The following is a 25,144-nucleotide window of genomic DNA, read 5'->3' on the forward strand; positions in this document are numbered from 1 at the left end:
TTGTAAAGCAATTCACCCCTCTCTCTCTCTCGGGCCTCATGCTTTAGGGGGCATCTGTTACACAGTAATTTGTCACCATTGGTCACCCTCCCTGGTACCCCTTTCCCGTACTTTGGAGGACTCATTCCGGGACCTGTGAGCAATGACATAACTTAAAAACACTTGCATTATGTTCCCCTAAGTATGGACTTCATGTGCCCTGAAGACACCTCCTGCAAAATATCCCTGAAAAGTGCCCTTTTTCCATTAGCGTGGGTCCACAATGTACTACCCGCGCCAATGAATGAGATCCTCAAAAGAAGGTGCGACCATTGGCGCTCTGTCTTAGAGTAACACCCGCGCCAACCAAGTTTGGAAAAGATTTTTAACAAACGTGCGCCCAGATGTTTTTTCCCTTCAAGTCATGAAGTCTTTTGAGGATAAAGCTCATCTTCTAGATGTCGAGAGTCATCATCTATCCCTTACATCTATCCACAGCGGCTTTTTGGAGATAATGCCAATCCATAATGGGTGTCTTGATTCATTGTATTTTCTTCCCCTTCTCCATCTATAAAAGTCTGTCCTCATGCATTTGACAAGCTAGTTTTTGAGTAGTAGTGATAATGCTTGTCTTGAGTGATAGTAGGAGTCTTGGAGCATAGGGAGGTTATGTTGCCGGAAGTCTGAGAGAGAGAGGTCTATTGCAAGACATATATAGCTGCTCGCCTAGCCAGAGGAGAGATTCAACGTCAGAACTTTGGTTGTATCTTTCTCTGTTGATTGTTCATTAATGAACGACTATCATTATGGTTCCGATCTTATTGTTCGCTATGATAATGTTTGATCTATATCCTTTCTGAATGATATATAGTTGTATTTAGTGGATTTTATGCTTGTATTTGCTTCGTTCTTTACATGTGTAGGTATCCATTCGCGGAGATCGTGAGGGATCGTGACCTGCCGGAGCAAGGGAACGGGAGTATCAACTCTTCTACGACACTAGCATTGGACTCCAGGTTGGTTCTCATAATCCACTTTCAGTTTGCAACTAGGAACTTGCATGGTAGCGTTAATTGATTGTTGCTAGACCCATTTTGGGCTAGTGGGATCGCCTCTGTCCGCAGAGGGGATTTACCTCTCCAACACTACTTGTCCCCTTTTGGCTTTAAGCCGACTTCATTTTGACTCATGTATAAGCCACTATTTCCCATGACCTTTCTACAAGTTCAAACCATGCATTCATTAGCCTTTGTGACTTGACACTTTTTAACCGTGGAAATAACATTCCTTTGAGTGTTGATGACTAGTTTCACCACCTTGCATTGAGCATAGGAATGTTCCAGTCCTAGGAACTAGTGCATCTTCTTTTAAACACTCATTATTTCCACTATACTATAGGAATTCTTTTATTCTTTTTCAAGCTTTAAATATGAAAAGGAAAAAAAAAAAAAAAAAATATATATATATATATATATATATATATATATTCCAAAAAAGAGCAGGAACGGGGCATTTACTTCCATTTTTTATGGCAGCAAGAGTCAGTTACGTCGCCCTTGAAAAAAGCACTCAAAATAAGTCTTTCGTCCATTGGGATGGGACTTAGTTCGAATTTGGGAGAGCCATAACCTTGTTCATGACTCAGTCCTCCTCCCGTTGGTTATATCTTCCAATCATATGGAGAGTGTGTTAATGCATCCTACATTGCAAACTTATACAAAATTATTTTATACTGCCATAGTGTCACATATGAGTCATGCTTTTGTTCAAGGGAATTCAACCTGTGTCAGCCATTCTGCGGTGTATCTTAACTCATTTTTAGTCGACCATACCTGGTCTTTCAAGTTATCTTCAGTATCATATCGATTATTTGGTCCTTTGCTCATGTTGGTGAAGAATGTCTGCATTGACTTCTTGTTGGCAGGTCTACTCTTATTGACTCTGATAAATTGTTTTAAGAGTAGGCCTAGAGCCGCAACCTAGCCCTATTTACAATATTGATAGGTGACCTTGTGCTCAACATCGATTAGTATCATGGGTCTTTGACTGAGTGGTTTCCCTTGTGTTCGATGTCATCTTACATTATCAAACATTGGGATTAGTGTAGTACCATGGTTTCCATTTGACCATATTAGTGGATTCCTTGCCTCTGTGTCATCTTTCATTAATGGTTGGTTCAGAGGGTTTATGTTGTGCGCTAGCCACATCTTGTGTATGTCGAAAACGTACTTTGGAATGGTTACTTCATCTCTTTTTGTTCGACTTCTTCCAAATTATTGGCCTTCAGGTTACACTCGCGCTAGTTGATGTGGGATGCCTTAATGCCTTCCTTCTAGGAGATCTTTTCCCATCCACTCCAACTCATTACTCTCGGAACAAGATCTAGAGTCCTTTTTGTAGTACCTTAGGGTTTGCAATCATCAATGGCAGACACCTTCGCTATTGATAGTGAGAATACATCAATGTCTCTGGATTGATAGATTTTCTCAAGTGTTCGACTTCAACACATTTATTCGCACTTGTTAGATTGTACTAGTGTACCTTGACTCTCAACATCATTATCGATGAGTTGTCTTATGTTTGTTAATAGTATACATCAATGACCTGTAATCAAATGATTTATCACATGGTCAATTTTAGCTCATTCATTCTCATAGTGTAGAAATGTATCATCCCCAGTTGGTGAAGACCTCGGATTGTGTTAACTCTTTCAGTTTTTTCCTAGTGCTACCAGCCACCTTTATATGTTGTAATCCATCTCAGCAACATTCTATATGTTGACACCTGAGTTTTTATGCAGTACGACTATTCCACCTATATGACATGGTACTATTATGAGGACCAATTAAGGAGCACCAGTGATCATACATTCTTCAAGCATCATTGATCAGTTTTTCTTCTATATGTGATATTGAGGCATAGCTCTGTTGTGTTCTTACGCAGATATGATCGAGCAATCCACTGTGTATTCTCTAGTCTTATTTATACACTTATGTATGCATTATGGATTTGCATTGTACATGATTATTGGACATGCTTTACTATTTCTATGCATGGGTATGCCCGCCTCAAACATGAGTCTTCTTTCTGATTCCTTCTACAAGTATTATGTGGGTTGGAATCTGGTGATCTCCTCTTAGGTTCTCAAATGATCTCTCTTTGTACTTAATACATTTAGGCCATCATGTACCCGTTCCAACCTCATATATTGGGGGGCATTTTTTATAGCACCACTCAAAACTCTTGTAGTTCTGATGCTCTGATATGGCCTTGGGCAGCCCTTTCCTATTCAGACTTGATCATTTATTAAAAAAACAATATTTTCAATTCCATACGCGACTCTGCCCTTTCAAAAATGCGTACACACATGGGTACCATAATATAGAACCCATGTACATAAATATGAAAAAAAAATTACTCTTTCTCAGGCAAGGTTTACGAGTTTCATTGAAATCCCACCTATAGGAACCTGTGGCCTAACTAAATCAAATGATTTCTGGTGTTATTTATACACCTCATGAGAAGGCCTAAATCATAGAAGGAGATAGGATATTGACATTATAGTCTTTTTGTCCCTAGATCAAGTCTGATTTTCCCTGTGCCTCCTGCACTCCCAGTCATAGGAAACCTTTTCTTCCTTACATAGATGTCCATCTTCCATTATATGACATCCTTTTGTACATGATTTAGAGGTGATATTTGAGGCTTGGGGTGGACGGATCCAGAGGAAGGTTTTGTTGGTGTGGTGGTCAAATCAAGTTGTACTCTTCCACTCCTATTTGTCAATATCAATAAAGAAGCTATTACTTGTTCCTAAAATGTTATGATCTCATGTTTTTATGATTCATGTCTAACATATCATGATTTATATGTTTATGTTTGATGATATAACATTTTTATTATGCATGCACTTTTAACTACTTGCTATGTATATGCTTCTTTGAATTGTGTTGCAGGTCTAATCACTATGGAGGAAGCAAATGATTTGGACCCTAAGGGATTGACATCAAATGTAAGACCTACAGATACTTCTCTCAAACTCAACTTTAGTAGTTTACATAGTTTTGTTTCTTGAATGTATGCTTCTTGTTGATAGTCTGTCTTCGATCTGTTGAGGTTGTCAACCCTTACCTTAGGGAAGTTATTCCCGCCAACATCAGTAACACTAAGGGTCTGAAAAAAGTGGAATATCCTAAAGGGATATATTGTAAAGAAAGGGATTCCTTTCCTTGGGTTGTGCAGCCTGAAGAAGAAAGAGAGTTGGAAGTTTATATTTCTATTGAACTCATTGAATAATCTTGGAAACTATGACTATTGTGTCTTTGTGTGAGCAAAGGAAGCTTGTGCACTAATTGTTTGTGATTTATAGGGTTGGCCCAGACATCCATCCTTATGGAATCATAGCTTTAGCTTGAGGCTAGCTAATTATAGGGAGTTTTTGTGCAACAAATCCTTTGATTAGGTGGAACAACTAAAATTTGTAGTCAAATGGTGAATCTTTCATTTAAAACAATGCCTTTTGTGTTCTTTTTATTTAATTCCATGGTAATTGAATTTTCAAGGGTGCTCGAGCATGGGGTGTGTCACATAGAACCAAGTTGGTTATCAATAAATACACACATCTAAATGTTCAACATTGAAGCATTCTCACTATTGTATAACAAACAAATTGTGTTTCAACTCAAAACTTTGAAAAAAATAACACAATACTAAAGCTTTATTTTGCCAAAGCTAAATTATTTGTCAACCAAAAATGATTTTTCCTTACCAGAATAACTTAAAAGAAACATTTTTCCAAGTTATGAAACTATAATAACACAACAACACAAGAAAACGATTATCCCAGCTAGCTCAACCACATTAACTATTGTATTAATAGTTTAAGAACAAATAATGAGGCATGTAGGACAGTGCCATTTGATGGTAGGCACCCATAATCTGTCACTAGCGGGAAAGGAATTTTACATTACCTTTGTCGAACCTACCCACTAAGAAGTTTCATACATATTTGAGCTAAAAATAACATAACTATGGGAAAATGCTTGAAGTTTGAAAGAAGTTACATCATCTAGAAATTCAATAACAATGACCAACATTCGATGAACAACTATATAGCCAAATATTCATGGTTCTAAGCACTTCAACATGGTTTTTGTTTCATCACACTTGAAAATGCATTATTCAAAAATACAATACTTATCTACAGAAAGACCCTACATATATGAGATATAAGCAATTAAGGTAAACAAATTATCTAATTAAAGATCACTCCACATTTCAACAAACCCCATCAACAACATTACCAAAGCTCCATGAGTAAAAGTTATTACAATCAGTCTTTCTAAGTAATTATAGGAATAAAGCAATATGTTTAATCAGACCAGTGAAACTTAAGCTTCAATTTGAATATTCAAAATAATCATGCTAACATTTGTACAACCAAGCTGCCAACGTATTTTAGTTCAGTTGAAGATTTATCTCAAATCATGCTAACATGTGTACAACAAACTAGCAAAATATTTTAGTTTAGCTGAAGAGTTATCTCAACATCTAAACATTCAATAAACGTCAATAAATTTCTCTCGATTAACTGATGGATCAGGTGAAACAAAATCCTTCAACATATCATATGAATTTAAAAGGTTGTAAGATAAGAAAATTTCTCCCACCCAATTCCATGTTCTTATGTAACAAAAGATAGTACAATTTCTATTTATATTTTACCAAAAATACTCCCTCTCATAATGTGCATATTGTGATTCAGCGAATGTGATTCAATCTAGCAAGAAGTAACACATGAAGACGTTGAAACAAAGCCAATTCCTATAATGAAATTCATTTACCTGATAGTAGGAAACATATTTGTACCATGATTTTCCCAATAACTCTTCAAATTAATTGGGTAATTTAGATTATAACCTTCAGCCCCAAGCCTCTCTAACAATTTCCTAAATGGGCATCCATTAATTTTCCTTCCATCCACACACGACCTCACCTATTGGTATTCATCGGGAAGGGATACATAATATACTAGTCGTGCAACAAGCTGACTTCCAACCACCATTCCCCCACTTGTAACATTGTTGAGCCACTCTACTGCAAGTGCAAATAGGAATAGGCATAGTTGAAATATATAAAAAACAATTCCATTAATCACAACATCTAGATATTTTTGTTCTTTCATGACAATAATGACTTCCCCATTTAAGGCTTCCCCATTTGTGACACTAGGTTTTCTCGATTTTTTTTCCTCGGACTTATAGATTCATAACCATCATATTTTATCTTAGAAGGGATTTCTTTTTCACCATATTTTTTCTTTTATGTACGCTTAGTTGTTTTCTGAGCTTCTTCAAATGGTGGATTCTCTAAGATAGGAGAAAGAAAAGCTACATTGAGAGGTCTCATGGTTTGGTACTCCCTAGCAGAAAATGTAGGAATTTCTATGAGCACTTGTAAAATATTTGCATTGGATAGGGGTCCACATGAAAGGCTTCTCTCGCCATTCCTACCACCATCCCTAACACAGTCGAGAGCAGTTGTTGTTACATCACCCTCCAAGATTGCAATGTTTATGTTAGACAGGTAATCCTCAAGATTAATCTTGGGTTAGTTTTTGTCAGGTTGATTGGTTATTAGAGTCCAAGAAGACCCGGAAACTAATTCAATTGTTTCTTGTATGTATTAATATGTACACATTGTACATCGTTGATTGATATCAAATAATATATGTTTGATTTTGGTTTCTAGTTTGTGTGTCTTACAGTGGTATCAACGCAGGTAGTTCATCCACCTATTGATTGAATTGAGCCACAATTTTTGTGGCATTCTTGAGGGCTCCTCCTTTCTTGGTGGACTGCATTGTTGTCTCATCGTTCGTTTTGAAATCAGGGTCTTAGATTCACTATCAAACTCAGATAAAGATATCGAGAATGCTAGAAACCAAGTTAAAAGTGTTGAAAAGTGTAACTAGGTTCAATCTTCATAATGACATGAAATTGTGATTTTTGTAAATGATGAAAAGAAGAAAATAAATTTATTATTATGCCTTGCTTCATGGATTTCATGAGAAAGAGGTTTTATTTTGGATGGTTGACATTGAGAGCCTTTATGATTTTTCATATAAGTCATATAGAGTCAATGTCATGTATGACGAATGTCATAAAAGTGTCTAGAAGACCTCCAACGATAAGCACTAAGTCATCCTCTTGAAGTTGGCCTCAAAACTGAGAGTATAAGATCATGCCGGATCACCTTATGAAAGACACACCTTTTCAAAATATAGGTCACCTTATTTATGGGACAAACTACTATAAATATGTGGCTAGGATCTCTGTATTTACACAATTCACAAGTTTGATATCTCTAATTTTTTCGGATCACAATCATAAAGTTCATAACAGATTATAGAAGGAGCTCAGAATTGGGAATAGAAGTGGAGATTGGGTATTGTCAAGGGAATTCATATCCCTCTAAAGTTTATATCACTATGTGAGCGAAAAAGGATAAGAGACAAGTTCAGATAGCATTACATCGATGAGTTTCATTGCTATGAATGAAGCCTCACATTTGATGTTATCTCAGAAAACATGTTTCAGTCCTCATAGTGATTATAGGTTTAGTACTATCTTAGTCTTCATGATTACAATATTACAACGTTAAGGATTCCATAAACTTACAGTAATAAGGGTAGATGGATCCATCTCAGTTCGAAGGATGACCATCACAAAAGTAAGTTCTCGAGAATGTCACAGCGAGAAGGTCTCATAGTAAAGGAGATATTGATGTGGAGATAGTCATAATATCTCGATGATAACTCTTTCTTGATGCAAAGAAGGTCGAAGAGGAAGAGGAGTCAAGAAGAAGACAAGACAGTCCAGAGAACTAGTGTCTAGCTCTTGAAGTGGCTAAGTGGTCAAGGATCTTGGTCTTTGTATTCGTCAGTTGGAATCTAAATAAGAACAATTTGTGCAGTTTTTCCTCTCAAAGAGTGAGAGTTTTTGGCCTTGGCTGATAGCTTACGTTCTATGTCTCTTGTCTTTTTATGTTCATGCATTGGTCTGTTTGATGAAGAAGAAAACTAATGACTTAAGCAACTAGAAGATTCTAAACTAATGAAGTAAAATTCACTCACAAGTAGTTACTAATTAAGAGAAATCACCTAATTCATGATTCCCTATATTTATCCACAAAAAGAAACCAAGGTAAAAGTGATTATCCACTAGCAACTCTTATTATTGGGACAATTGATGGTGAATAAATAACATTGAATATTAGCGAAGTTTTGAAGCATTTTTTGGAAGTGAATTATTAATTATTTTTAGTGGATTTTTTTTCCATATTTGGTATTTGAATTTAATCCAAATATTACTAGAAAATAGAGAATGCTTCAAGGTTCATGAAAGTGAAATTAAAAAAATATTTATTGAATTTTTTGACAATGATTTGTAAAAAATAAATGAATATGGAGACATTTTCCAGAATATGAGACCACGAGTAAGGAGAATAAATTTCCTATATATTACTTCCTGAAACAACATTCTTTTGTGGAAGTAGGAGCCATAAAGGTGAAAATGAACAGAGAAAGAGGCAGAGCCTTAAAGGTGAAAGTGAACAGAGAAAGAAGTAGAGTCAGATAGGTTAAAGTGAACAGAGAAAGAATTAGAGAAATGTGAAAGCTAATAGGAGAAAATTTGGTGAGTATCAAGTGAATGGAAACTATATCAAATTGTGATTAAACAAAATATTTCTCATTTCTTTTATCAATTATTTTAAAAATATGGTTAAAGAAAGGTGAAATGAGAAAGTAAAAGTAAAAGTGGCCAATTTTGAAATTAATTAACTCAGAGTTAAAAGTGGTTGAAATATTTAAAGTTTGTTTTTATTTTGATTTGAAATAAGTTTTAAAAGTTGAAGAGGAGTTAAAAGTGGTGGAAATATTCAAAGTTTGTTTTTATTTTGATTTGAATTAAGTTTTAAAAGTTGAAGAGGAAAAGAAAAAGGGAAACAATGAGATTTGAACTTAGTTCTCTACTAAATTGTTTTTGGATCCCACCATCAAATCATTGAGTCAATTTTTATTTAAAACAAAAGGATAAAGGGATATATTTTTGTTTAGAGGACTACTTCACATATTTGTAAAGGATTTGTTTGAAGAATTTATCTGGCTGTAAAACAATTATGACTTCAATAGTTTCCATAGTTGGAGTTGTCCTTAGTAGAAACAAGAGTTATCAAGAGTGGTTTGAGTGTTTATAAAATTGGAGTATTTGGGATACATGAATACATAATAAAACTAAACTTGTAAAAGGTAGTGTGGTTAAAAAAGCTCATACCGTTACATAGTGTGTTAAAGGTCACAAGTTCAAATCCATGTGCTTGATAACATTTTACAAAACAAAAAGGGAAGTTAATTTTGGAGGTTGTGATACTCAATACAGTGGTTGGCTAGCAAGAATACGACATTTTGTTTGCAACAATATGATATTTTTTGGTGGAAATTATGTTGTAAATGGGTGCATTTTCGTTTGAACCTGACACCCAATTAAATCATTGTAACTTCATTTTTATTGGGTGCAATTTTGATGGTAGCTGACACCTTTTTGAAAGTTAATTGCAAGTATTCTTTGATATGAAGCTGGAGAAAATTATGAGAGTCAATGATTTGTTAGAGATGTTCAGTAGTATAATGTCCTCTACTCTTCATAGTAGTGTCGAAATCAGTAAAGACATGCTTTCTGACATTAAAACTTGTTCGCAAAATACACAAGAGAAGGTCTAGTTTTTTCAACTCGAATCTCAATTCTAGCAAGATGAACTAAATGAATTTTTAAAGAAGAATTCCAAACATGCTCTTGTTCAGAACAATAGTTTGTTTGAGCCTGATCATCAATCAAAGAATGATCAGAGCAATGCAATCAATTCAAGAGAAAATTTGGATGCAGATAAAAGTCTTGATGTGAAAATTGTTATAAGATTGTGGGAAGAGATTACTCATAATAAACACAGAACTAGTTTGGGATATAATGTTTTGGATGTATCTTTTCACATTCAATATTTTTCTAAACCAATACAATTTCAAAGTGCTAGATTTATGAATGGTGTTGTTCCATAACAAGTTGATAGGTGCCAACAGTGTAATAGAGTTGGACATGTGAAAGATCAATGTTTTGATCTTCACCCATGTGAGCGTTATGGAAAGCAAAATCAACATACAAATAGATGTTCCAGAAACAAGACTATTGCAAGAGAGCAGTTAAATTTTTCATGGATTGCTTCTTGCGATTGGTTGAAAACAATAAACAATATTTACATGTCATACTGCAGGATTTCTTCACGAGTGTTGACCAACCTTGCAGTGATAAAAAATAATTCATATTCTCACCTTGTATCTGACAAGGGGGGAATTTTTTATTGTCTTCCATAGGTTCGAGATTTGTTCAGCGATCCTGAGAGAGGGATCAGAATTTTGCTACTACAGTATAGAGTGTGAGTTTAGATTCAAAGTTGTGGATAGATTTTTTGATTTATGCTCTATGAGAATGAGCATGATTGCATGTTTTTGACATGTTGTTTTTGATTGATATGAGAACTGCTATGAAGGTTCCAAATGTGGGTATCGTTTGTGGTTTTATCTTAAAAACCACCATATTGGTTTTTGGTCATCCTTAAAAACCATTTCTGAGAGACATTCAACTCTTGGTTGAGATGAATTTTTACATTTTGAGCTCTCATTTTTGGACTTTGGTACATCCCTTCAGATTAAGGGGGAATGTTAGATAACTAATCCTTGAGGTTAATCTTGGGTTAGTTTGTTTTAGGGTTATTGGTTAATAGTGTCCAAGAATACTGGGAAACTAATTCAATTACTTCATGTATGTATTAATATGTACACATTGTACATCATTGATTTAGATCAATTAATATACGTTTGGGTTTGGTTTCCAATAATCATCATACAAATAAATGTTCAAGAAAGAAGACTACTATAAGAGAGTAGCTAAATTTTTTATGGATTACTTCTTAGGATTGGACGAAAACATCCAAGAAGATTTATAGGTCATATCGAAGAATATGTTCAAGAGTGATGACCAGCCTTGCAATGATGAAGAATACTTCTCACCATGTATCCGACAAAGGGGGAATTGTTGATGGTCTGCGACAGGTTCGAGTTCAAGATGTCAAGTGAGCATGAGTTAGAGATCTACATTGAGCCTAAGCCACAACCTGTACTAGTTAGAGCCAGATTTGTGAGACTTTAGTTTTTGTTGATTGAATTGATTGATTGGTTTTTGAACGAGCAACTCCATATTTGGAATTGTTCAAGGAACTGATGTCATAGTTCAAGAGTTTTTTGTCACCTTAAAACCATATTTTGTTTTTTCTAAGAACTGCTATGAAGGTTCTAGAGTTGGTGTTGGTTGATACCTTAATTTCTCCCACCTTGGTTTGTGGTCATCCTTAAAAACCATTTTTAAGAGACATTCATATCCTAAAAGGATTTTGTGATACAACCTGTAAGTTTCACATTATCCTCACAAAAGTGTTTGTTGGAATTCATATCCTAACATATGTTTATGGAGAACAAACCTATGTTGGATGTATACAAAAGTTCATATATTCTTGAACATATGCCATATTTGCTCTCTCCAAAATAAAATGACAGCCTGAACAAAAAAAATTTAGTGAATGAGGTTTGGGAAGCTCTAGATTGCTTTGATCTTGATAAATCCCCTGGCTCGGATGGTTTCTTAGCACATTTTTATAAGCATTGTTGGGCGATGATAAATAAGGATTTAGTTAGAATGGTATCTTATGTTCACAAATTTTCAATATGGGAGGTGAGATCAATTATGCATTCCTATCCCTAATTCTGAAAGAAGTTAACCCATCCTCCTTTGATAGGTTTAGACACATTTCTCTCTACAATGTCTCCTACAACATAATAACAAAGATCATTGCAAACATGATCAAACCTATTTTGGAAAATATAATCTCCAAAAATCATGGCAAATTTATATACAAGTATCAAATGATTAATAACATGATATTGGTAAAAGAAGTCATTCACTCAAGCAAGCAGTGAGGGGAAAAAACAATGATTATAAAGTTGGACATGGCTAGTGTCTTTGATTAGGTTAGACATAGTTTTCTTTTTTATGTTATGTGGAAATATGGTTTTACCTCTAAATTTATTTCTTGGATATCCTTTCGTATAAGTTTCCCTTGGATTTCTCACCTAGTCAATGGTATATCAATAAGATTTTTTGAAGCCTCTCATGGTCTTCGAAATGAGTACCCTTTGACCCATTTGATAATATATATATGTATATATAATATAACAAGATTCTGCATTTTCATATTCAAGATTATTTTTCTAAATATAATTACTCTTCATAAATATTTTATGTTGCTATTTAATATAGTGTGATTGTGACAATATATACAATCAACCTTGAGTAGAAGTAATTTACATAAACCCTTCTATATCATTTAATGTGCTAATAATGTCTTACATGGTGGTGCTTAAATGATAATGAAGTTTTATTTTTTATATTGTGAAATTTATTAAATATTACAAGTTTTTAATGGTAAAAAAAGTTACTATAATTTAATTGACAAATTGGTAATAGAGATCATTATTACTTATAAATTTATAAATATAAATATAAATTAATTTATTATAATTAGATGTTATAAGTGTGTTTATTTGGAATAGAATTTAAAGATAAATGGTAGATTTATAAATATAAATATAAATTAATTTATTATAATTAGATGTTATAAGTGTGTTTATTTGGAATAGAATTTAAAGATAAATGGTAGAGATCTAATATTTGCTTTATGTTTACTAAATATTTTTAATAATAGTTAGGATATAGAGAGTAAGGTAATTATGTTTTTTTTTCTTTTCAATTTAAGAAATTGTTATGAAATTAAATATAGATAAATTATTTTAACAATGAAATGAATATAGATAAATTAGCCCATGTTATTGCAACAAAGCTTATTTAAAGGTTAAGAATTTTCATGATAAAAAGAAGATAATATCGGTGATTAAAAATCTTGTTAATTTTTTTAGAAATATTTATATTTTTAGTTCATATATTAAATTGTTTTTATAGTGAATAATAATAATTTAAAATGAAATTATAATTTAATTAAATTTAAAGTGTTTTTAATTTTGACAATATAAAATAAGAAATAAATATTTTGATATTTATTAAGAATTGATGTATATCAATATTTACAATTCATTTAAGTTTTATAATTACACTTATTTATAAAAATAAGTTTCCATACATTCAATCAATATAAAATTATTTAACTAAAATGATTACCAATCCATTCATTAATTAAAAAATGCTTATAAAATTATAGATAATAGAATCTTATCTTTCTCCACTCTAATTTCATTATATAATATATAATTTTGTTACAACTACATAGGTTATATTATCTTTGAATACAGTCCACCAATATATAAACTCAAAATCAGATAAAATGATTATCCGTAGAATATGTTTAAGGGAACATTCAATCAAAATTAAATAAGATGATTATCCATTAACTCATCAAGTAAAATATGCTTAATGGAACCTTCCATCTTTGTGTGCACAATTTTCTCAATCACTCAACTGGAATGATTATGGGTCATTTCATTATTCAAAATATGTTTAACGAAACCATTGATATTATACTTTCATTTTTGTCCACACCATTTTCGTTTTACATATTATCTAATATCGTTATGTACACATACTACATAGGCTTAATATCATTTTCAAAATTATTTGGTTAGACAATATCTAATTTAATTATAGCTACCGAGGTAAATATCGTTTTGAAATTATGTTTATAGAAAAAAAACCTACACATAAGAAACGAACGCCCGCAGTTACAGAGATTGTGATGAAAGGGGAAAAAAACCAAATAGAATAAGAATATCAAACCGTTGTTCATTTCGAGGCTATGGTTACCAGTTCGAATTCTTCGTGTTCGCTGGATTCTATGTTGTGAGATGTTACTTTACTTTCAAATCTCACTCTATTACTCACCTTTTCATTTTTGTCTTTGCAGATGAGTTTTCCAATTCCACTTCTGCTCATAGCGCAACTAAAACTTAACGGGCTAAAGACCACAGAGAATGAGGGGTAGTTCAGATCTCCTCGCTGCCACGATTGTAATTCCGCATGAGCTCGCTTTCCTTGTGAGAATATGAATTTGGATTTTATAATTGAAGCTACACAGAGACAAGAAGGATAGAAGGCAGCACCGGGATTCACATGACCAACACCTGTACCAAAGGCATTTGCATGTTGCGCGGTGACAAATTCGCATATAAGGCATTTAGAATGATCAAAGTTGATTTCATAGCAGCACACATCCATGTTGAATGCATTGCAACCGTGGCCATGCTGGTGACATGAGGGCATGCCATAGAGATCATTTTGTAATTTAATATTCTTTTATCAAAAGGTCAAGCAGGTTGGGCTAACGTACTCACGCTAGACCGCCAAAACGTTGACGCCTAGAGAAATCGAGTATAATTTAAGGATCTCTGGAACAAACGGATTTGTTCCTCTTTGGGAGAGTTGGCTTAAACCGGAGCTCATGTTTTAACCACCATGGTGATTCTCATTCCCTCTGCTTTAAAGGAATTTTTATCCTGTTGATATAGTCGTTGCGGGTAAGAAATGATAATTTGTCCACAAATTATCTTTGTTGTTGTGTCGGTTTAATCACTGTTTAATGGAGTGAACCGCAACCATTTAATTGTCAGCCAAGGTAGATCTGTTTATTTCAAAAGTATCTACACTATCTGTGTCGATAAATAACAACCAAGGATAGAAATAAAGAAGGAAAGAAATGTCACTGAACCATTTGCAAAAATTAAACACTCGTGCAAAAATTAAAAAGAATTCTCCAAAAATGAAATCACAGTTCATGTTTTACCAAGAAACGAACAGGCCACACACAATATCAATGACTGAACCAATTGTTCAAATATTATATCTTAAATCAATCCTATGTAACAGTATATCATAAATCTGAAAACAAAAGTAAATCTGCTCCGTGAATTATACAGCGACAACAATCACTTCACACTTGTAATAAAAAGAAATAATTAATCTACTGTTACAACTACAATAATCCCTGCTAAAGAGGATGGCCCTTCCTCCCTAACATGGCACAGGGATGAAATAAGAACTAGTTAGGAATTCAACACAGAATCTGTAAAAGAATCACCAATGATGTTCTTGTATTAAAAGAGATGTGAATTACAAAATCAAAATGACGATACTATATGGTGTTGCATGTTCCCTTCCATGGAACTGGATCCTTTTATAAAGTTTACATGCCCAAAATAGGGAACATATTAGTGATGAGAATCTTACAATTCTCATGCTGATTGATATTAAAAGAAAATAGGAATCGTTATAAATAGTTTATAAATACAAGGCCTATTCAAGTTACATCATTTTCTAAAATCATAACCGCCTAGATTCTTTGACTGCCCATAGATAATTCATGCTTCTCGATAGTTGTCTCGTGGAATAGTACCCGCGGTCTTTGACAATTGTTGTGTAAGAAGATCTCGCCAAGTAACAACAACTTGAGGTGTAACATCAATGGTCTATAACAACAAATGCTCAAAACATATTTGTGAATTAACAGCACAACTGTCCATCCTTTGGCCTTGAATTCATGGGAAACACCTTAAATAAAAAGAGCTAGAGAACTTCTTCCATACTTACCCTAGTTAGCCATCAAGAAGATATTACTTCATTAATATTTAACAAATATGGCAAAATAATATGTCCCAATAAGAGTTGCTTCTTATAACTCGGAAAAGCGATAATTAGGACATAAAGCTGGCGGGTTCGAAGGTAAAAAGGTCAGAAATGGGGTAAAGAGGTATCTAAAGTATCCCCAAACGTTGCACCCAACATTCCTCCGCTCCTCTGTCCTCATGCAAAATTCTCAGATACTGCTGTTATACCTCTACTGTAGATATGTCAAGCTGTAAGCTTCGACAGTATCCTCATCAATGGACATGTAGCCTTGAGTGGCCATCAACTGATGTAAGTAGGATTCCTAATCATAGTCACACATCTAATAATGCTGTTGATACTCCTCCATTGACAGCCAAATCAAAAGATATTTAAACTTGAGCCCTATCCAGAAGGCTCTCAATGATCTCACAATCCAGGAATACTCTGAGACCCTTGTAACCTCAACCACAAAGTTTGGAGACCCAAAAGGGTCACCCTCTTGTAGACCTGCGCTAGCAGCCTCAATGTGTTTAAGGCATCCCATTAGTGCTTGACTCTTCAGCTATGTAAAGAGGTTGAGGAAGAATCCCACGATTCTCTTTCTGTAGATAGTTGATTTCTCTCTGACGTCCGAAGTACTCAGAAATCTCTTAAAACCATGCCTCAACTCTGAAGCCATTCTTGGTTCTGCGCATTTTCTTCGTTTGTGCCCACTAACTTCATGGCTAGGTGCCATTCTATCTGATTTCTCATCCAAGAAATAAAAGCATGCAATTGTAGGTCCCCCATGTAGGAGAAAATGTGTGCAACCATGTGAAAACTAGCATGCTCACAAATTATATTATGAAGAAACATCTCGCATAGTAAGCTTTGGTCATTAAAATTGCAAGCACAGAAAACTTCCAAAAAAGCTCAGGTAGAATTACCCACATACAGTCTATTTTCATACACTTCCTTTAATTGAAACAAATAAAATCTTTCCCACAGAAATATTGGGGAGGATAGAGAGGGCCTTCTACACCCTAACAGATTTAGGGCGAGTTCGTACATCTTGTGTTTATCATTTGTTAAATCCTAAACTTGTTGTTGTAACAACTACATTTGCTTCTCCTTCTCCTTCTTGGCTTCCTTCTTTTATCATCTTTCCCATTCTTCTGTTAATTTCTTCTCAGACCACTGTTCCTTTAGCGAATCTACAACTTTTTGATGTTCTTATAACAGGATCACTCCCTCTTGTTAGGAGACTACCTGTTGTTTCCATTTCTATAGTTTTGATATCATTAGAATATTCTCTAAACACCATCCTGCTTCAGGACCCTATGTTCCTTCACATGCAATATCACTTGGGGGTGTAACAGTGTCTTGAGGATTGAGCTGCTCTGCTTTGGCTCCCGGCTTTTTTTGTACCAATTGATTCGTTAACAAGTTCTTGTGGTTAAACTTTTTCTTTTCTTTTGTGAGTAGCCTCTGCCTCTACTGTTGGTTCTTATGTAAAACAATGTCATTGGTAAGTTCTTGTGTATCAGCTTCTAGGTTTATTATCGTGGAATGCTCCGTTTCTGCTGTTGGTTCTTGTGTAATAGTAGCGTCATGAACGGGTTCTTTTGTAATAGCTTCCGAGAGTTCGGTTTCAGTTTCCATCGAAATGGTGTTTGAAGCATAGACTTTGTATCCAGTTATTGCTAGATTCCTAGCACATGCTACACATACAAAACCCGGTGTGGTTTCTTCCCTCATTTTGTCTACAGCCTCTGCCAAGATGTCTAGGCTTGGGACCCATGCTTCTACTTTTCTCTCCTCTAATTTATGCCTTAATCTTTCATTTTATTTTCCTAAATTTTCAATTTTATGCATAAAAAGTTGGGTCTCTTCCTTACTTCATAGAGAGAGTTCTTTCAGATGGACCTGTTACCCTTCTTTCTCTTTCACTGTGTCCCTGTCCTTGCTCAACTCCTTTGTGGATGGAGGTGAAGGTTTTGGATGTGAGCTAACTTTCACCCTCTTCTTCGGTATCCTACCACCTATCGGCTTCTCCAAAGATCTTTTCTTAATCCTACCTCCTGAAGATTGCCCTTTTTCTTCAGCCTCTCTAGATTCCCTTGGAGCATCATCGGGGATTTCACCTTGCCTTCAGTGTGAAGTCCTCGTCTTTCCACTCATAAACTCCTCCCAACTCCTGCCTTGGGGTTCCAATGCATCTAGCACAATTAACTTGATGAGGCTATGGTTGGTAACACAACTCTCTGGGTGTGCAACAATCTTCACGGCAGCAGACATGTGCCTTATATTTTCTAGCAGGAAATATGGGATATTGACCAGCTGCCTATGTCGAAGGCGGTTTAACAATGGAAAATGGTAATTGAACACAATTTTTAGCCTTCCTTCACAAGTAATGTACTTGATGATGTACACAATGACGTCTCCCCATGGCTGAGGAAGTGATAACCTATCAATTCCCCTGCCTTTTTTCTCCAATTTCTCTTCTCCTCGTAGGAATTCCTCCTTAAGGGAGGGGTCATTATTCTTTCAGTTAAAGTACCTTTTTCCCTTAGCCCACAATGCTATTACTTAGGCAATTACTTCTTCCATAACTTCTAGCTTCAGCGCCCTAACCTCTGTCTGGTTTTTGTTCAGTTTTTTAGCAAATTCCATGGTAACTAACTTCTATGATCCCTTATGTCGCTCAAAGAACTCAAACCATCATGCTTCCTCAAAAATATGGCATGCCTGAGGGTAATTTTCCAATGCTTCAATCGAATTGGGCTCGTACCGAACTATTGCTTCTCCCATTTTTGTTTCAATCACTGCACTTTGTGTTGCCTATGTTATTTCTCTGAGAATTTTGAAGTGAGGGTGCAATGCTTCGCTGAGGTTGATACTAGAGCAGTGGGGTAGGCCAGAAAAGCAGGAATGTTGGATCAGGGCGGTTGTATTGCACACGTTATGATCTCATTATTGCTCCTGGATCGTGGAGGTTTGGATTAAATGCAATTAAATCCTCGACATGATTGGCATAAATAAATAACAATAATTGCAGGGTTTAATAATGATTATAGGGTTGCCACTTTTAATTTTAGTTTTAAATCGCAGATTGTGAAATGATTTGCTCTTCCCCCAAGTTTAATGCAATGATCATCCTCGACTATCAAAGAAAGTTCCATATTAATTGCCATAAATGTTAAACAGAGGAAAAAGTGATATACCTTTTGCATTACGTACCTAATCTGACGTGGTGAAAAGAGACTAGCGAAAAGGTACCAGAAATATAATTAATTTTGGCGATGACGTGCAAGTTTTGCCATCTGCTCTTATAGCAAGATGCTAATGAATGCTGTTTATTGCAACAGAGGATTTTGCTTGGGTCACTGCTGTAGGTTGTCATTTGTTAGACATGTAACAACAAATACAATTGCCAACATTATTTCTACAGCAGATTCTTATTTACACTACTCTTATAGATACTTACAAAAATTTGAAAAGAATAAAACTTGTAACAACATATTGTAAGATGTGCATGAGATAAATTATGTTGTTATAGAAAGAAAAGAATGTGTAACAACCGCCACATGGTGGTTTCCAACCATCACAATTTTTCTTCCTACACCCCTATAAGAGGTTTTCACAGTCAAATTCTTATTTACATATTTCTATAACATTTCTTTTATGCTTTTTTTTGTTTTTCTTTTTATTTTACTGGGTGCAACAAATGCCAACAAAAGTTGGTTTTCAACTATTACACTTATTGGAAAATTAAAAATTTGACAGCGTAGAGGAATTTCCCTTGCACCTGCAATCTAAAGGTCAGAATCCGCGAAAATTTTGTTGAATGAATCCTTTGAAGCTGGTTTGTGATATAGCCGAAGATGGTGCCCATTAGCAAGTAATGGTGTCCTACCATTGTCAATGGTAACTAAATTCATAGTCTCATTGTCAAATATTGTGTCAACTTCATAAGGACCTAGCCACCTGGTGCAAAGCTTCCCCTTGAAATCCTTGAATCTCGAATCATATAATAGAGCCCAATCTCCTTTTTGAAACTTCTTCTTTTTAATGAATCTATCATGCCACTTAGCCCTTTGTTGTTGAATGATGTTTGTTTATTGAATAATAGCTAGCCTTTTCTCATCTAGCTCATTGAGTTGATTCAACCGTTGCTTCTGCACTCTTGCCAGATCCAAGTTCACCTGTAGTGTTGTTCTTAATGTCTTGATTTCGAACTCTATGGGAAATAAAGGATTTTTACCATACACTAATTTGTATGGTGAGAATCTTATAGTATTCCTCCATGTAGTCTTGTATGCCCACAATGCCTCTGGAAGTTTATTAACCCAATTCCTCCGATGGCTAGCCACAATCTTGGTAAGAACTCCCTCAATAACCTTATTGGTGCTCTCCACTTGGCCATTCGCTTGTGGATGATAAGGTGAAGTAATCCTATGACGGATTTTGTATTTTTCAACTAGCTTTTGAAAAGAATGAGATGTGAATTCGGGCTCTCCATCTGTCACTATTTCTCTTGGTATCCCAAAGCGAACAAAAATGTCTTCAAACAAAAAGTCTGAGACAACCTGCTTTGTGGCTCTAGTCAATGCCTTCGCCTCGACCCATTTTTTGACATAGTCTATGTAGACCAAGATGTAAGACTCTGCAAGGACAAAGGGTTCATTCGTCCTACAGAATCTAGGACTCATTTCTCAAATGGATCTAAAACTATTTGAGGTTGTAATGGCATCTCATCTGACTGGAGCGTTCGACCCATTCTCTAGCACTTGTCACATCCCTGCACAAATTTCTTAGCATCCTAAAATAGTATCCCGTTGAGATCACCTCATATCTTGTCCTCTTATCTACAAAGTGTCCTCCACAAAGTTCCTCATGACAAGATCTAAGGATATCAAATATTACGTCCTCCCTCACACAATGCCCAATCTAATGATCTGGCCCAGTGTGATAGAGATTTCCATGTATCCAAGAATATCTAGCACTTTGCTGGACAATTCTTTTCTTTTCTCTGGTGGATAGGGATTGTGGAAATTTTCCAGTAGCAAGATACTTAGCTATGTCTTCATACCATGGTGAGTGATTTGTAATAGAATAAAGGTATTCATCAGAAAAAGAATCTTCAATAAGCATGCATTCATCACCAACAGTTAGCATAGAAAGAAAATCAACCACTACATTATCTTTCCCAGGTTTATCTAGGATTGTTATATCAAATTCCTGTAACAGCAATAACCACTATGTAATACTACGATTAGTGACTGGTTTAGTCATTAAAAAGTGAATGGCAGAGTGGTTAGTGTGTACAAACACTTGATATCTAGTGATGTAGTGTCAAAATTTGTTGATGACAGCACTACCGCAAGGAACTCTTTTTTCTATCACTGTGTAATTGAGTTCAGCTGGAATCAAGTTCCTGCTTATGTAATAGATAGCATACGGCTTTTTGTCCTCCATCTAGCCCAATACATCTCCAACAACAGAATCAGATGCATCTGTAGTTGTGTGAAATGATACAATCCAGTTTGGTCCTCGCAAAACAAGAGCTACTGATACACAATTCTTTAATTCCATAAAGGCCTTCTCGCACTTCCCTTCATTCATCATCATGTGACACTTTACAGTACTCAAAGCAACATTATTCTGCACACATCGTTCTAATACTTTTTCTAAATTAACTAATGTTGTTTCAAAGGAATCACTATAAGGTGTAAAGTCATCCATGAATATTTCTAGGTAGCATTCAACAAATCTGAGGAAAATCCCAATATTTCCCTTTGGAAAGTTGTTCGCACATTACAGAGTCCAAAAGGAAGCACTTTGTATGTGAAGGTTCCCCAGGGGCAGGTAAAGGTAATTTTATCGTGATCTTTCGTGGAAATCTGTATCTAGTTGTAACCAATAAACCCGTCCAAAAATGAAAAAAAATCTTCCCAGATAGGTCATCAAGGACCTGATCTATGAATGACAAAGGGAAATGGTCCTTTGAATCTCCACTTTCCATTCCTTTTAGGGACAATGACAAGTGGGGATACCCATTGACCATCAGAAATTGGATAAATGAAGTTGGAATTCAGGAGTTTCTGTAGTTCTTCTTTCACTACCTCCTTTAGTGCAGGGTTCATACATCGTTGTGGTTGTCTAACTGGATTGCAGCCATCCTTTAAATAGATGTGGTGAGTGCATAGGCTAGGATGGATCCCTTTCATGTCTGTATAATCCCATGCAAATACCTTTTTGTACTTCTGTAATAGTTGTAACAACAATTTGTTTTTCTCAGCAGTCAGGTTTGGATTGACATTTAGATATTTACCTAGTTCTATTTCAACTAGACTATTGTTGATGTTTGGAGTGGTCTTCATCTGTTCAAAGCTTAGGTCTTCTACAACATCTTCCTCCCCCGAGTCCTCAATAGAAGTAATAGAAAGTGGATTACTAATAAAACTATTTATGATATCATCTTTTGTCTCATCCTTGAAGTACTGGTCTTTCCCCAAGGTGAGAAGTGGCTAGGAGTAATCTGATTAAGGTTTGAATTCATCCCACAAGGGGTTTCCCAAATCCATACATTTTTTTGCTAGGGGGTGTTAGGTTCCTATACCAATAGGAGTCATAATTTTTGAATGGCTGAGATTAAACCTGTAATATGTACATACTTTTGCTTTTTGCAAATGTTTTCCATATTCAAAAAATTAAAAAATGTAAAGAAGGTATGTCCTAAAAGAAAAATCAAAGGCCAAAAGGAATAAAAAAGGTCAAAAAAGGATGAAAAATATGAACCCCAAGAAAGAAAAGACCATGAAAGTGTGCAAGTCAAAATGCCACTACTATTTACTTTTTGTACAAAATAAATAATTGTGTGCAGTTTGTAACCTATTCCACAATCCATGATAGTCAAAAATTTTAAACTTGGCTATTCCATGTTTTCAATTTCATGCTTATAGTTAGAGAATGAAAATCTGACCAAACAGTGTAATCTTGGCAGATAATTAGATTAGGTAGAGTGAATAAAAGGAGCTCAACTATTTAATCTGAGCCCTTGGATGTAATAAGGTTAGACTTAGTTAGATTACTATTGTAAAAGAAAGAAAAATGTTTTGATAAGGGTTTGCTAGCTTAATTGCACCCTAATAAAGAGAAGTAAAAATGGTAGGATGAGTAAATGGGTAAGTAGCAGAAAGGTTGCAGAATTGTGATGATTGTTAGACAAAAACATATTTATCACCCTCATCATAAAAATTCTATGTATGGATGAGAAATTGGACTAGCTTAAAGTTCACAAAGTCAATTGATTAATTTCCCTCACTCATTACACCTTTCACTTAACTAATTTCTAATGAAAAGTCTTAAGTACCCAAAATCTTAAGTCAAAGGGGCTCAGAGCATTTCTCTGACTTCTGGAGGGACCAGACCCTCGGCCCGATGACTTATAGGTCCTAAGTACTAAAAATCCCCCCACAAACATTACCCCCCTTCACTCTCCCTCATTTTCCCAAACAAATCCCTTTTCATAAGATCAAGCACCATTTTTTCCTAAGGAAAAGCCATTAACCCCAAGTAAACCCCTTTTCGAAAAACCACAAAAATGACAGTTAGCCTAAGTTATAATGTGTTTATGAAAAGAAAATGAATTATAAATATACATTATACTTAGCACTAAATCCATTTTTTGCGATGTTCATATTAACTTTTAATTTTATTTATATATTAATTCCCGAAAAATAACCCTTTTCCCCTATGTATTTAATAAATCCCTTTAATATTAATACCTCATCCCCAAAGTTTGAAATATAAACTTTATGAATACCCGAACCCAAAAAATGAGTTGATTAATCGATCAACGATCAATTAAAAGTCAAAACCTCTTCCAATAAAATTGTGCCCGATGCATTAATATCACCCTAATCCCATATTAAATCTAAAATGACCGAGTTAATTGCCCGCCGGGACCCCCCACTACCATCCGTGTATTTTCATCAACCGATCGCCACCCGATCTTCCCCCTTCAAATCCAGTGATCCACGTTGATTTCGCACAGGCCTGAAACCCGCACTTTACCCGCCCGAAATGGATTGTTTTCCCTTGGTCCCCTGATGCGACGTGGTGCCCGATGAGTGGAATCGGGCAGAATCCCTCGAAAAGAACCCAATGCTCATAAATGGTGCGAAAAACATGGTTACCGCCACCCACTAAATGCCAAACTATCACATCACCCTGCTAACTGCCAAAAGTACCACTATTCCCCAAACACCCATCAAAGGTTGAATTTATTAATCAAGCCAAAAACCTCATAATCTTTGTTTTATCGTGAAACTAAAGTTCCAGACCTTCATGCACGTAAATACACGATGTCCAACTGCCAGCCTACATTGAGTCGCCAACCTAAAGAAGCCATTGAACTCACAGTCCACTCTCCAGTTCACACAGACTTTTTGAAACCATGCACAGTCACCCGCCGAACTGTTTAGAGTCAATATTCCCAAAATTCCAGGTATTTTATCCAAATTCACTGGAAACCTTGTCTCATTTCTGAACCAGTTACTTGCATTGCTTGGAATTAATAAGAAATTAAGTGAGAGAACTGCACAGCGACTGGAGACTATTCTATATTGGAACCCAGTTGCCCTAATTGACTGAAAAACTCTTTTTTCCCATTCTTAAATCCACAAGAACTAAAATTGTTTTCCCCTATCGCCATGGATGTCAGGCCAATTACTACTCCTCACGTGGACTTGGACCACCTTCCCCTTGCTAATAAAGATTTCCAAATCAATGACACCTCTGTCCTTGAATCTGCTATCAAACTGTACTACTGATGCAGGAACCAATATCTAAACCAAGTTGATAAAATAGGTCTGTGAGAATCTAGTTTGCCCAAGTATCAATTCCCTAAGGTGCACATTTTCCCTAAAATCATTCATTATTGCCATGCAAACTACATTCCCAGTCAAAGAGCAGTGATGTCCCCTGACCAAGCCAAATTTTGCCAAATACACTGAGGCAAACGAGATATATAGAAGGATTCTCAAGGTAAAGTTACCTGAAGATGAATGGTGGGAAACAATGACAGATTTACTATAAGTTACCACAGTAAATCTGAAGGCAGGTGAAAGGACAGATAAACAGGGTCAAAGAGTAACAGGTTAAAGAGTATCAGTAAAAGATTAAAGACAAAGGTGATTCTAGCGTAAAAATATCAGCCAGCTTAAAGAGCTCAAATTCAAACTGAAAACAGCCAGCACTATCACAATAAAAGGGACAGCATGATGCAGTTTTCCATCTGTCTCTATCTTCATGCTTGAAGATATTTTGATTTCCTAGATTAATTCTCATATTGTTTTAAGATATTTTGTAAATATTTTTTGTATAAATACTTCACCTTTCGAAGT

At 35.3% G+C, this 25,144-nt stretch overlaps 1 pseudogene; it reads right to left on the reverse strand.

The window, feature by feature from the left end:
* Nucleotides 1-5,818: 5,818 nt before the first annotated feature.
* Nucleotides 5,819-25,144, reverse strand: part of LOC149175214 (uncharacterized) — a 94,399-nt pseudogene continuing 75,073 nt past the window's right edge.

Source organism: Pinus tabuliformis, chromosome 4_1 (assembly GCF_031772625.1).
Source record: "Pinus tabuliformis cultivar Carrire ecotype Pingquan chromosome 4_1, CPIR1, whole genome shotgun sequence".
Classification (NCBI taxonomy): Eukaryota; Viridiplantae; Streptophyta; class Pinopsida; order Pinales; family Pinaceae; genus Pinus; species Pinus tabuliformis.